Genomic DNA, 13,413 nt, shown 5'->3' on the forward strand with positions numbered 1-13,413 from the left:
CTCCCTTGGGGTCAAGGAGTGACTCCCCTGCTTGGCAGGCACCAACAAAGCAATTTGCCGGTCTGCATTTCCAAAGTTCCCGCCAGACTCTGAAGTATTTGCAGCCCAGGAAGAGGATTTCCAGACATTTCGCAGGCCGACCCGAGTCCTCAGCAAAGCTGAGACCCGCAGCGCTCGTGAGTAGCATGGAACCGGAACTCCTGGTCACCGTGCACTTATGCAAGTGCATTGACTTCTCGACATCTCCTGAAGTTGTGCTTCAACTGTTTTGTAGCGCCCACCTCAAGCACTAAATCCACAGAAGATTGTTGGCCTGGTCACTCCGAGTGACCCGTGGGCTGCCATTTTGTGTTTCGTCTCAAGGTCCCTTCGCGATCCCTGGTCCGTTGACTGGTGGGTCCCTGAGAAGGTAATTTTGAATTTCCTTGGGCTTCCCTGGATGCTCCAGATGTGCCCCGACTCCCTACCAAGTGGTGAGTCCCTCACACCTTGCTGGTCTGCACCGATGTTTCTAGTTTCTGCATGGGTTGCTGTTGCCAAGGCTTGTTGTGTCCAATCCAGGCACCTCTGCTGCAGCACTCGACAGCCTTCATGGGACAGCTCGAATCTAGCTCCTGATTGTCCTCGACGCCTCCTGGTCCTTGTGGCTGAAGAATCAAGCTTCACCTCTTTCTCCTGAAATCACACAACATCGGTAGGCATCTGCTTATTGCCTTCCTGGTCACTGGTTAGTGAGTGACCCAGACTCTGTCCACTCTGCTTTCAGGTTCTTCTCATCTTTGATCCAGGCTTGGATCTCTTCGGACAATTTGCATCTTCATGGCAGCAGCACTTCTTCGCCATCTCCCATTGAAATCGACGACGCGACCCGACACCAAAAGACACCTATGCACCTGGCTTCCCTAGGTGAGGTAACACGAGTACTCCGGTGCTCCCGTGGGTGTTAACCCTAGAACTTCCTAAGTCCAAAACTCCATTCTAAGTTTCCCTAATCTTTAAAGATCTAACCGCGACTTTCCCCATAGAAACTAATGGGAGCTCGCGGCTCTACCGGATGCTACCCAAGTGGAGGAGCAGTAGGGTTATGGCAGTGCCTTCCCCTCTGTCTCAGATCTCAGATTACCCTCCTGAGGGAGGAGAAGCAAATCCTGAAGAAGGAACTACCCCAGAGGAACTTGAGCCTGGTCGAGTTGAGTTCTTGGGGGCAGAGGGACCTTCCAGGGAAGATCTGAGTAAGGAGCAACAGTGCTGCCCCTCTCTTGAACCCCTCAGACAGCAGGCTGCTGCTGAGGCTGCTGGGAGTGCTAGTGGGTCCCATACAGTTTATTGGGATGAGGGACTCCTATAATCTGAGGCTAGAGATCCTACCCCTGGAGCCACCAGGAGGCTGGTAATACCTCAGAAGTTTAGGGGGTTCCTCTTGACCCTAGCACATGATATCCCATTGGCAGGACACTTGAGCCAAAACAAGACCTGGGATAGGATTGTTCCACATTTTCATTGGCCACACATGTCAGAAGACACAAAGCAGTTTTGTTGCTCCTGTGTCACTTGCCAAGCCAGTGGCAAGTCAGGTGGCACAACAAAGGCCCCCCTGATACCACTACATGTGGTGGGGGTTCCCTTTGAAAGGGTAGGGATTGACATTGCTGGTCCCCTTGACCCTCCAACAGCATCTGGGCACAGGTTTATCCTAGTGGTAGTGGATCATGCCACCAGGTACCCAGAAGCAATTCCCCTCAGGACCACCACAGCCCCTGTGGTGGCAAGAGCCCTCATTGGAGTTTTCTCCAGAGTGGGTTTCCCTAAGGAGTTTATATCTGACAGAGGTACCAACTTCATGTCAGGGTATCTGAAAGCAATGTGGAAGGAGTGTGGTGTAAACTACAAGTTCACTACTTCCTATCACCCACAATGCAATGGGTTAGTTGAAAGGTTCAACAAAACCCTAAAGGGAATGATTAAAGGCCTCCCAGAAAAGCTTAGGCGAAAATGGGACCTTTTACTTCCCTGCCTTCTGTTTGCATACAGGGAGGTCCCACAGAAGGGGGTTGGCTACAGCCCTTTTAAACTTCTGTTTGGGCACCCTGTAAGAGGTCCATTATGTTTGGTGAAGGAGGGCTGGGAGTTACCTCTCAAACCTCCCAAACAGGATTTGATGGACTATGTACTTGGTCTCCGCTCCCGGATGGCTGAATACATGAAGAAGGCAACCACAAACCTGGAGGCTAGCCAAGAACTACAAAAAGCTTGGCATGACCAAAAGGCTGTACTGACTGTCTATCAGCCAGGACAGAAAGTGTGGGTGTTGGAGCCTGTGGCCCCAGCAGCTCTCCAAGACAAGTGGAGTGGCCCCCATACAATTCTTGGGAAAAAGGGAGACAGGGCTGACATGGACTTGCTCATGGCAACTGATGAGGACCAGGAGGAAGAGAGTGACCCTCTCCCTGACCTGCTCTCAGAGAACCCTGATGATGGGTCAGCAGATGGTGTTGCTTTGGCAAGCAGCCTCACTGACCATCAGCAAACTGAGTGCAGACAAGTTCTGCAGCAGTTCAGACATATGCTTAGCCTGACCCCTAGTCATACTTCCTGGTGCACCCATGAGGTGGACACTGGAGACAGTCTGCCTGTCAATAGTTAAATCTACAGGCAACTTGACCATGACAGGGACTGTATCAGGACTGAAGTCCAGAAAATGTTGGAACTAGGTGTGATTGAGCCTTCAGATAGCCCTTAGGCTAGTCCAGTAGTCCTTGTGCCTAAACCTCATACCCAGGGTGGTAAGAAAGAAAGAAGGTTTTGTGTTGACTACAGAGGCCTCAATGCAGTCACCAGGACTGATGCCTATCCAATTCCCAGTGCAGATGAGCTCATTGATACTTTGGCCTCAGCCAAATATCTGAGTACATTTGACCTAACAGCTGGCTACTGGCAAATCAAGTTAGCTGATGATGCCAAGGCCAAAACAGCATTTTCAACCCCTGGTGGGCACTACCACGTTGTTGTGATGCCCTTTGATTTGAAAAATGCACCTGCCACTTGTCAGAGGTTAGTGAATAAAGTTCTGACAGGTATGGAAACTTATTGCTCAGCTTATCTAGATGAAATTGCCTTCTTTAGTTCCACCTTGCAGGATCACCTGGTCCACCTCAGAAATGTTTTGGAGGCCCTGCAAAAAGCAGGCCTCACTATCAAGGCCACTAAGTACCAGATAGGGCAGAGTCAGGTTGTGTAGCTCGGCCACCTTTTAGGTGGAGACCAGGTTCAACCATTGCAGAGCAAAATCCAAACCATAATGGAATGGGTAGCTCCAACAACCCAGACACAGGTTGGAGCCTTTTTAGTCCTGACTGGGTACTATAGGAGGTTTGTTAAGGGATATGGATCTATAGTGACCCCCTTAAATGATCTTACCTCTAAGAAAATGCCAAAAAAGGTTCAGTGGACAGCTAGCTGTCAAAAGGCAGTTGATGACCTGAAGCAGGCCATGTGCACTGCTCCCATCTTACAGAGTTCAGACTACACAAAATAGTTCATTGTCCAAACAGATGCTTCTGAGCTGGGTGTGGGAGCTGTACTGTCTCAACTCAATGATGAAGGTCAAGACCAGCCAGTAGCTTTTATAAGCAGAAGGCTGACCCCTAGAGAGAAACGTTGGTCAGCTATAGAGAGGGAGGCCTTTGCTGTGGTGTGGGCCCTGAAGAAGCTGAGGCCATACTTGTTTGGCACTCACTTCATAGTTCAGACTGACCACAAGCCCCACCTATGGCTCAAACAGATGAAAGGTGAAAATCCTAAACTGCTAAGGTGGTCCATTTCCCTACAGGGGATGGAGTATACAGTGGAACATAGACCTGGGACCCAACATGCCAATGCAGATGGACTCTCAAGGTATTTCCACTTAGAACACGAAGACTCAACTGGTCAAGGTTAGTTTAGTGTCCCTGCGTTTGGGGGGGGGGGGGGGGGTTGTGTAGGAGAGTAGGATCTGTACTTATGTTGCCCCGACTTTTTTTCTGATGTTAACACTGGTTTCTGGCTATAGTCTGGCTGGGTCCCTGCTAATCAGGGCCCCAGTCTCTCTGTTCTCTCTAAACAACTTGGAGTGCATATTAGATGCACTAGTGATCGGATACTGTGGTACCTTATGAGCCCCTAGTATATGGTACCATAGGTACCAAGGGCATTGGTCCTTCACAGGCCTGCCAGGGGATGAAGCATGTATTATGCCACCCCTGGGAAGCAGACTAAATCTGACACCACAGGCCTGCTACTGCAGATTGGGCGAGGTAGTGTTAGCACTCCTCACTGAGGTATAGGTCCCTATATCTCACCTTACACACACATATAAACCTATCAGTCACCCCTAAGGCAGGCCCTATCAATCCTGAGGGCAGGGTGCTTGGTTTACAATGCGAGGGGGTGCCTCTGCATGAGCAGGACTCCTCTGCAGCTGGCAGAGTCTATTCTCTGTGGCTGTTTGTGGATGCGGTTAAACCATATACTCTTAAGTGGATTATAACCCAACGGTAAATGCTAACTTTGGAATGACTGCATCAAAACATGTCTTGTTTGGTGTCAAACAACTTGGAATCATACCCCCACACCAGTAACTGGTGTGGGAGTATGATCTCACCCTTCTAGAGGGGACGACATGTACCCACTGTGGAAACATGGTAGAAATCTGAAAGAGCCCTGGCATCACAAAATGGATGCCACCAGCACAGACACTGGGCTGCCCTCCTGCTGCTGACTGAAACTCGCAGTGGAGGAGGCCCAACAATAGGCATCCTGTCACAGGGAGGTGTTACCACCTTCCAGACAGGATTTAGTGTATTGGGGCTGGGTGGCTGCACTCCTAGAGTGCTTTGAAGTCCTGCACTGGGGAGCAGTAGGCTTCTCTGTGCATATGCCAGCTCAAACCGGTTCAGGGGCTACCTGTCCCTGCTCTGGCACAAAACTGGACAAAGGGAAGTCGGTGTAACCACCCCCTACCCTGACCCTCCCAGAGGAGTGGTCATAAAGCTAGTCCCTCCCTTTCTTTTAGTTTAAGATAGGGAACCCTTGCCATTGCAAACTAGATATCCCTGGACAACGCTTTAAAAGAAGAATCCTGGCCCTTCGACGTTCCACTACCTTTGGAAGACGGAAGAATCTCCCTTGGAGTCAAGGAGTGTCTCCCCTGCTTGGCAGGCACCAAAAACTCTAATCAATGGTCGCAAACTTTCCCACTCCCGCCTGAGCCCGAAGTCCCAGCAGCCTCAGAAGTGGATTTCCTGACTTCTCGTCAGCCATTGTGAGTCCTCAGCAGAGCTGAGGCGAGTGGACCCCACGAGTGACGAGGAACAGCAATACCCAGGTACCGTGCACTATTGTCAAGTGCAACCCCTTCGTGACGTTCTACGGACTTGTGCATTAGACCATTTATGGCCCAAGCCTCCAGCAGGTTGTGCACCGAAAATCAGAGGCCTACCCTGTCCCGAGTGACCGTGGGCTCCTGTAAAGCATTTCCTCATGAGGCGTCATTACGATCCCTTACCCATTGGCTTGTGGGTCCCCTGGAGACTTTCTGATCAAACCAAAGGGCTCCCCTGGTTGCTCCAGGCCTGCCCTCACTTACCCTTGCTGGGTGAGTCCCTCAGACCTTGCTGGTCTGCACCATTGACTTTATTCACTTTCCACAAGACTTGCTGTTGCCAAGTCTTGTTGGCTCCAATGTGGTTGCTGACACCTCAGTAAGCTTCAGACATTGTGGAACACTCCGAATCCAGCTGCCGGTCATCGGCAATGCTTCCTGGTCCTCGTGAGCGAAGAGTCAAAACACCCTTGTTCACCTGAAATCACCCAACTTCCGTGGGCATCCATCTTGCTGGCCCTGGGTCACTGGCAAGTGACTGTGAACACTGTCCCTTCTGCTTTCAGGTCATCTTCATCTTGAATCCAGCCTTGAATTCCACCGGACACTTCTTCAGTCTTCGCAATCAGCAAATCTTCTTTGGCTTCCATAGAAAACAGCAACGTGACCCGACACCAAAAGACACCTATGCACCCGGCTTCCCTGGGTGAGGTAACTCGTGCACTCCAGTGCCCTAGTGTGTGTTGGCCCTCGAATTAATTACCTTGTAAGGGGCTTGCTTGTAGACTTCCTCGAAGTACCCTAAAACTTTAAAAATCCACCCACGACTTGCTCCATTGAAATCAATGGGGAACCCGCTGCTGTGTTCTCACACTGCACGTGTCTGCCGTGGGTCTTTTACTTACCTGCCTTGGATGGATTAGTGAAGCCCCAGCGATTCTACAGGCCCTAGGCCTTGTCCCTCTGCAAGTCGACTTTCCTAAACCTCTTTTTTAGTATATGGTCTGGTACGCCCCTAGGGCCCCAGCCATATTTGTGCTTAACTTATTGTGAAACGTTGATATTTGAATGTGTTCCTGACTTCTAATCTCATAAAGAGATTAGTAGAGTGTGTCTAGAAATAAATACATATATATTTGATATATATACCTGTGTGGTGTCCTTCCATTTGGTAATTCAATAGACTACAAGGTAAAACAAGCTGCTTTACATTCCTCAGAGACTTAGCCTGAAGGCTGCTCTCCACAGCTGCCACCAGGATAGCTTTCTTTAAAAGGTTGTCTTAAACCTATCTACCATAAGAGTCGAATTGGACTGTTGCAAGGTGGCCACTATAACTAGTGACCAGCATATGCCAGGCCAACTTCTCACAGCCATGATATCTTATGTAAGGTGGATATCATGGCTAGGTATGTCTATCCTTATCAGTAAGCTATCGCCAAACCTTGTGGGATTATCTCTGTATTTCCAGCGATAATCTCACAATTGGCAGCTTGCGCTCTGAATTTTATCGCTTTGGAGATAAGCGTTGCTAATAGCACGCTATCTCCGCAATAAAATTCGGAGTTGGCCGGCGATAATTATCCTCACGCTTAGAGCGCTGAGCGATAATTATCGCCGGCCTTGCTGATATGCCCCATAGTTTGGTTCTAATATAAGACCTTTTCAAACTCTCATCATGATAATTAAATCTCAAGCGATACAACCTGGCAAAGAACAATATAAACCAAAAAAGGCAAATGACATTGCTATATGGCATAATTCACAAAACGGCCTCGATTCCCGAACTGCATTTGTGGTATGTGACGTAGTACGGCAATTGGTACTACTCACATACTGCAAAAATTCAGCTCACAGACCTACATGTGGAGACCTCCATTTCCTCTACTGCTATCTGTCAGAGTACAGACAGGTTAATCACTAACCTTAGATGTCGGATACAGCAGGAGCGATCTAGGTAGCTTAGTAACCCTATCCCCACAATGGAATCACCTACTCGCAGGAGCCTTACCGCCACTTGTTGTTTCTGGGGCACACAGAGCGCTACGGACTGCGAGGACCAGCAGCCCCTCTCCCTACAGCTGCAACCTCTTTCTCCGTGACTCCGCCCCCTTCCAGGACACCTTGATAACGGCTCGTGGCCCCCGCTTCGCGGGAGCCATTCGCAGGAGCCTTACCGCCACTTGTTGTTTCTGGGGCACACAGAGCGCTACGGACTGCGAGGACCAGCAGCCCCTCTCCCTACAGCTGCAGCCTCTTCTGCCAGGACGTACACCAAGTGACCATTGACACGCAGCGCGGGACGCAGCGCGGGCGAAGCCCGGGCCAAGGGCGGGCCCGTTACAGACCGTGTAAGACCGGACCGGGCCACATCTCTTGGTTCAGATTTTCACTTTATTTCTTGTTTGTTTGAATCTTTTGGACACAGGGATTTACTACTCACCCCACATAGAACATGTCGACTAGGGAGACTAGAAGCAAAGCTCTTCCTTCTAGTGCTTCAATGTCGGGCACTTTGTACTGTTTCTTGCTGAGAGCCAACTCTTTACTCTCTAATGAGATCACTAATCTGGAAAGGCGTCTCTCGCAAGGCATTGATAATGTCAAAAGATCATTACTTGGACATATAGCTAATGCAAGAACACCTGATAGACATGATAAGCTGCCTGAGTCTCCATCACATTCCGATTGTCTACAGGTAAACATGTCTCTGGTTCCAGTTTGTCCACTTGACAAAAACATTGATTCCCTTTCTTCTTGCAACAGTCCCAACCCTCCTTCTGTACCTAATCAACGGTGCTCTAGTGGTTTAGAAATAAGTCGCAAGCAAATGCGAGCTAATAGGGAGGAGGCTGTCCCCAAAAGAAAGCGGGGAGTACAGGCTGCGGGTGGTAAAAAGCCAAGGGGGGCTGATGCTCTGTCCCACACAGTCCCCTCTCGAGGGGCAAAAGATAAGGTAACTTCTATTACACCAAACGATCCAATCACCCTACCGGTTTCTTTTTCTACCCCGAGCCTTCCGGTAGTTCACCCTCATACTATGACCGATAATATACCGGTTAGGGCCGACCCTCAAACTCAAGATACTGAAGGGATTTTGAAATCTCTTTTGAACCCCCTCCTCGCCAGACTGGACCAAATAGATCTCAGGCTGGCAAATATAGAAAGGTTCATTAAGCCCAGGTCTGAACTTCCTCACATCATGGTAACTACGGGAAGATTGAGGGATGCTACTGTACCAATAGAGTCTTTATCTAACTCCGTTTCTACAGCAACTGTTTCAAATCTCGTAAATCCCCCTCTCCAACCACCGGCTGTTCCTGAAGTAATAAACCATGTTGTCCCCCCCTCCACTCTAGAGGTGCTGGACAAGTCTATTATGGACATAGAGCAAGAAAATCAGGAGGCCAATGGTTTAGGGAAGGGTCAAATATTACATCTCCCTCCGGTAGCAGCGCCATTGGGAGTCGTCCCAGCTGGAGTCCCTAAACTCACTTACACAAAAGATGAATCATTTGTTTCTTTAAAGAACACAGTAGTAAGTTGGCTAAATAAGCATAGACCTCTTCCCCAAAAATTTCTTGGCGAAATTATAATGGCTAGAAGGGTCTCATGGTTGGGATCCTCTAAGAAAAGTATCACTGGCGACTGTGTTGTTGTAAATTTAAGGGATCCTGGAGCTGTTTCCTTTATTCTTAGTTGCCCCCATGCAGAGGAAGAGTCTTTGATTCGAACTCTCCCACTGGCTTTTTTTTACCCACCTTATGATAGACATTCTGATGAGACTTTGGAACCAGGGTGGACGAGGGTGGGCCGGAGAAGTCATCCTAGAGGGACCATGAATAATTATCATCCCCCAAGCACTATTCCGTATTTTCGGGACTATAATAGGTACAGATACTTGAGTGAGATAGATTGACTACCCACTACTTTCAATCCACTGAGCGTCCTGCCCTCTGCTCCTACGGCTAGTAACAAACATTTCTTACCCCGACCCCAGACCCACATTAGCTAGCAAGGGTGGTCCTGAGGGTATGGATGTCGCCAAGAATCTATTAACTAGAGCTCCTCCTGCTAAAATACCCTTAGGTGATTCGAATAAGCACAATGAAAATGGCCTGGGGGCTGTAAATTTGACATTTACTGCAGATATTGTGGGCCCAATTCCGGAAGTTCTACCTTCTCTTGCATCACTAACAATTTTATCATGGAATCTAGCCGGCATAGGTAATAAACTAATGTGCCCAGAATGGGGCCTGTTTATAGACAAGAATGACATATGCCTTTTTCAAGAAACTTGGGCTAGGGACGAACACTATCTTAGTGGTTTCGCCTCTTTTTCGATCCCAGCTAGGTGGGGGGGGGGGAAGGGTAGACCATCCGGAGGTTTGACAATTTGGGTTCGTACCCATCTGGGTTGCCAGGCGACGGCTGTGGACACCGCATCTCCGGATGTGCAGTGTGTGATCCTGACATGGCCTAATGACTACCCGCTCGCCTTGATTAATGTTTACCCGAGACCGGTGACCATTACAGCGGAGTCCAACACTATTGATGAGCTCTCCACATTCTTAAATACTATTCCCCAGGGCTCCACCATCCTAATAGGGGGAGATTTTAACTGTCACTTCGAGCCGCTGCCGGGCTTGATAGATGGTGATATACAGGAGGAGGATGATTACTGGGCAATATCCCCAGCTGTGGGTCTGTCACCTAGGTCATGGACACCTCTTGTTGTTCAGATTACGGCCCTAACTTTAAAACACTCATTTAGGGCATGTAACGGTCGTTTCTAATCTGAAGTACCCACTAAGTGTACTTACAAACCTCGTAAAGAGTCTAGGTTGGATTACATATTTGTTGAGACACGTGCGTGGGGAAAGGTTCTGGACTTCAGGGTTAAATTAAGGGAAGATAGCGATCACAACCCATTGATTCTCCAGTTGCTATCTCCGGGGAATCTACCTGTGCCATGCATTGATAATGAGGATTCAGACACAGGTTGTGATTTATCCAGCAACAGGCGTAGGCTGAGGTGGGAAAAATTAGCCAATCACCCTGTCTTATTGCCTGAACTATATGAGAAGGTAATCCCGATATTGGAAGCCATTGGCTCTCTATCACTGCATGCTCCCACTATTAAAATGTACAAAATTTGAGGAGCTAAATCTGGAGCTAAACACTATACTGGCTAGTGTTTTAAATCCTATAGTAACCAAAGAGTGTAGGAGCCGTAATATGCCCACTTGGTATAATACTGCTTGTAGAAAATTAAAATCAGAACTTCTTGAAGCTGTTAAATCTCACAATAATAAGGCGCTAGTTAGACAGAAACGCTGGGAATACAAGCAATTAATTAATCATGCCAAATCTGAGTGGGACTGTGACAAATATGATAATTTAATTGCGGCACTTCATAAAAAAGACTCTCGTAAATTGTGGCAAATTGTTAATACGGGCTCGTCTGAACCTCTATCGGCTATAGTTCCTAACATTGCCGCTAGTGTGTGGGAAGCCCACTTTTCCTCTCTTTATGGTAGCAAGCTCCCCACTAATGGCATTGTCCAGGGGGAAAAAATGATCGAATTTACCAGAGCTCAATATGGGGATGACTTTGGGGAACAGGAAGTTTTAGATATAATCTGTAGTCTTCAAGCTGGCAAAGCGCCAGGTTTGGACAAACTTCCTGGTGATCTTTTTAAAAATGAACTGACGATTTGGGCCCCTTACCTAACGGCGTTATTTAACGCAGTTCAGAAGGGTATGGCAATACCTAGTACTTGGCTGGGAGCTGAAATAGTCCCAATCTTTAAGAAGGGCTCTCCCTTACTCCCGGCTAACTACAGGCCTATTAGCCTTATAGACGTCCCCCAAAACTTTTTTGCTAAGCTGATTTTAGAGCGCCTTGGGGCCTGGGTAGAGGAGTTCTCCATCCTGAGTCCCTATCAGGCAGGGTTTAGGAAGAATGTTTCAACTCTCGATCAAATCTTCCGCCTCATGATGTTATATTGGAAAACTGTAAAGGTCGAGGGTGGTTCTTTGTATACTGTATTTGTGGATCTACGTGCGGCTTTTGATTTGGTGCCTAGACCAAAATTGTGGTCTGTATTATCTCACTTGGGTATCCCTGCTTCTCTATTGAACATGATAATTCGCCTTCATACGGGAAATTTTGCGCAAGTTAGGTGTGGGAAGAATGGGGAACAAACATCTAGACTCCCCGTTGAAAAGGGAGTCAGACAGGGGTGCGTTTTGGCTCCAACTCTCTTCTGTCTATATTTTAATGGAGCTTTCTCTCATTTAAATAAGGTTATTGATAACGATGCCCCCAAACTTGCCGGTAATAGGGTTCCAGCGATAATGTTCGCAGATGACACCCTATTACTTTCTAAATCCCCGATGGGCTTACAGCGAGTGCTGAACGGTTTTGAATTGTTCTGCTTGGAGCAGAGTTTAGAAATAAATACCCTTAAAACAAAATTCATGATCTTTAACCCACCAGCTACGACACGCCCAAACCCTTGTATAGGGGGAATTGCTCTGGAAAGAGTCCATACCTTTGAGTATTTGGGGCTTATTTTAAACGAAACAATGACGTGGGCTCCACACCAAACTAAGGCCCAATTAAAATTAGTCCAATCAATTGGGGGGATCATGAAACATTTTAATTCATCAAGTGTAAAACCGATTGCCCCCCTCTTGAAATATATAAAGCCCAGGCAAGAGTGCGAGTGGTCTATGGCTAAATGTTCCCCAGAGATTACTTCCACAGAAACTAAGTTCCTGAGGCAATTGCTTGCTCTTCCCTCTAGCACACCCTTATTACCACTGAGACTCGATCTAGGCTTGCGACCAATTGATACATTTCTTGGTCTCAAACCTCTAACATTTTGGCGGAGGATTTGGACTACTCCAGAGCTCCAGGTGTATAGAAATGAACTCTTGGAAATTCTGAGCTTACCAAATGTAGGGATACACCCTTGGCTTAGCCATGTGAAGAAGGAACTAGGATTACTAGGCCTCTCACAACTATGGTCAGACCCGCTGATAACATGTCCTACTGATGAATACAAGCCCCAGCTAGGCCCGCAAGAGACAAGGGTTCGCTCTTCTGTAACGAAATCTATAAGGAAGTTGGCACGGAAACTGCAAAGTACAAAGACAACGTTTATTAACCCTTAAGGGTGGTCCTACAATCCACACAACACTCTTCAGTATTGCAAGGAGTAGCACAAAGAACTTACATACACAGTCCCCTTATATACACAACAGAGGGGCTCATGAGTGGGTGGATAGCACATGAAGTCGAAGAACATTACCATTTAGGGTCATTCTCGATTCTAAATCAATACATGGGCGGAGCTAACACACTCCTTGAGCCCGCGAAAACACATGGTCAAGCAAAACTAATTATAACAGACGTGGTCAAGTCTGGGCATGCGCCAGATGGCCAAGAGGGCTATTTATAAACTGTTGCTAGGCAGATGACAAGAGCAACTAACACAGAGGTCGGACTCTCCTTGTGGTGAACACGTGGCAGTATGTCAATACAAAATGGAGTCCGGACTTCGGCCAACATACGGAAGAGAACACGATAAAAGGGAAGCATTAATGTTTTCAGTAAATGCTTAATCACATTCTGCTTTAATTTACAACAGACGACCCTTTCAGCATTTACTGAAGACATCCGGCTTCCAAAAATAATCATCGTATATGTCAATTATCATCATTCCTTTAACCTCTTTAGCTAGACCCTTCTGGCGGGCAACTTCGGCAATAGCTTTTTTATCTGGAATGCAGAATGAAATGCATACAGAACAGCATAATGGTCCACATTGGATACACATACAGAGAAAGAACAAAATTGCTATGATAATACAGAGACCAGTTAGAACCTTCCAACCCCAGGCAGTAACCAACGCCCAAAACCATCCAGAAAAGGACCACGTGCCGTTTTCCGTGTGGATTTCGGCGGCTATTTTATGCAGCTTATTAATAGCGTTATAAACAGATGGCGTATGATCAGGGATAAACACACAGCAGCTACTTCCAAT

The sequence above is a fragment of the Triturus cristatus genome, chromosome 5_1 (genome assembly GCF_964204655.1).
Source record: "Triturus cristatus chromosome 5_1, aTriCri1.1, whole genome shotgun sequence".
NCBI lineage: Eukaryota > Metazoa > Chordata > Amphibia > Caudata > Salamandridae > Triturus > Triturus cristatus.